We start from the raw sequence: 2,407 nt of genomic DNA, 5'->3' as shown, positions 1-2,407 counted from the left end.
ATAGACTGTGCAGCGCCCTCTACTGGCCACTCAATAGAAACACAGAGTTCATTCTCTGACAAAAAACTACCAGGTTTGATAGAACTGGCTGGAAGACCTGCCAAGAGAGCATTGCAATAGTCCAGCCTGGACAGAACAAGAGCTTGAACAAGGAGTTGTGAAGCATGTTCCGAAAGAAAGGGCCTGATCTTCTTGATGTTGAATAAAGCAAATCTGCAGGACTGGGAAGTTTTATCAATGTGGTCTGAGAAAGTAAGCTGATCATCAATCATAACTCCAAGGTTTCTGGCTGTTTTTGAAAGAGTTATGGTTGATGTGCCTAACTGGATGGTGAAATTGTAATGAAACGATGGGTTTGCTGGAACCACAAGCAGTTCTGTCTTGGCAAGGTTGAGTTGAAGGTGATGGTCCTTCATCCAGCAAGAAATGTCTGTTAGACGAGCTGAGATGCGAGCAGCTATCATCGGATCATCAGGATGGAATGAGAGGTAGAGTTGAGTGTCATCATCATTGCAGTATGAAAAGCCATGTTTCTGAATGACAGAACCTAATGATGCCACGTAGACAGAGAAGAGAAGACAAAACAAAAGTATAATTAAAATGATAATTTAATTATACAAAAGTGCAATTAAATTGTGTGCAATCCTGTTCGGTGCAAAAATCAGTCTACCACTCTAAAAACAATTATAATCCTATGCGCAAAAACATTTTTCCTATGTATAAAATTTACAAATAAAAGAATAAATAAATAAATACCCGTGTGTGTGTGTGTGTGTGTGTGTAAGAATAATATACCTTTAACAGCAATATTTACATGTCATATACATCACAATTTAAGTAATTTGGAATACACAACTGTAAAATTGCAAAGTTTGGATTGAACAAGGTGGAATATTGCACAAAAAGAGGTATTCCATTCAGTGTTCATTTATTATACTACTACTTGTTCTTATACTTGTTATTATACTACTACTTGTTCATACTTATTATTATCTACTACTTAATATTATCAACGCTGACAGTTCGGCTTCTTATTATTTTTGTTGAAACTGTGATACATTTTTTAGGATTTATTTAATTGAATAGAAAGTTCAAAAGAACAACATTTATTTGTAATAGAACCTTTCTGGAACAATGTCTTTACAGTCACTTTGTCAATTTAATACATCCATTCCCTTCTGGTTTAGTACTACTCTAGTGACCTCTGCTGCTGACGACGAAGAGTCTCACTCGAGACTTTCCACATGCTTCTCAGGTTCTCACTCAACTACCAAGTCTCTTCAGCTGGTGGCAGCATTCACACAGAGTTTTTTATCTTCGGACAATGACACCGAATTGTCTTAAAACTCTGCAAAAGATATTGCAATAAAAAAATATAGGACTTTCATCAAATACGCCTCTGTCACGATTATACATGCTAATGAACATTTATTCAGTACAATTGGTGACTTGCCATAATTACAAGTGTAGTGCATCACTTGAAAGAGAAAGCCCACCTGCTCATTATAGAGATCACTGCTCTTCAATAATTACCCTCATTCAATACATCCACTACTGTTCAGTGTTTCCATCTTGTTTTAGAATGGTTTTAATTATGATTATGTGGTAGAATAAAGTTTGAAAAGTCTCTAAAACCCCCCAAAGTTTATTTATTCGTTTTTTTTTCAAGCAGAGATGGTTAATGGGTGTTTAAACTGAGAAGTTATGCCTGGGGAACCGTTTCTGTGTTTTTCACCTCGGTTATTTTAGACTTATGGGAAACTATAATCAGAACATCTGAACTGAACTCCTTTATTGCTCTTTAAAAAGACCAAGGTTGAACAACCAACAAGCCACTTCACCCATCATTGATGAGAGCGTGTTGTCTCCAGTCCACACAGATGCAACACATGTGTAACAAGGTTTGATAAATAAAGCGTGTTAGGGAGGAAAGGCCTTGCGTTGTGCTTCATTTGTTGTCAAAAGGAACATGAACACAAATGGTTCACACAGCCTTGAGCATTCAAGGATACACAAATACACAGGCATGACCACACGCTGTCTATTAACAGAACAGAGCTTTTCCGGTGCCACCAGACTAATGTCTCTGAGACATTCCATGTGAAGCAGAGGAAAATTCCCTGTGGGTGTGTTTGATGAGAAAAAACGGTAAGTAAATGTGACCAATATTGAATAATTTGACAAATTAGTTCATCCTGCTGATCGGTGTCTGGAAATCCAGCTGTTTTCAGATGGTCTTAAACTGTCTGAAAGTAGGCATGGGCTTGATATGGATGAACAGAAGTTTAATTGTCAGGAATGTGGTATTTTTGTCGACATGAGAGTTTTAATCACTGGCTCTGTTCTTGTCTGGACCGGCCTTTCAAGTTCTAATTACGCTTGCCTTTGAGCTCACATAACTGAAAAA

The sequence above is a fragment of the Sinocyclocheilus grahami genome, unplaced genomic scaffold (genome assembly GCF_001515645.1).
Source record: "Sinocyclocheilus grahami isolate Dianchi unplaced genomic scaffold, SAMN03320097.WGS_v1.1 scaffold96.1, whole genome shotgun sequence".
NCBI classification, from domain to species: Eukaryota; Metazoa; Chordata; class Actinopteri; order Cypriniformes; family Cyprinidae; genus Sinocyclocheilus; species Sinocyclocheilus grahami.
Note: the sequence above shows the minus strand (reverse complement) of the source record.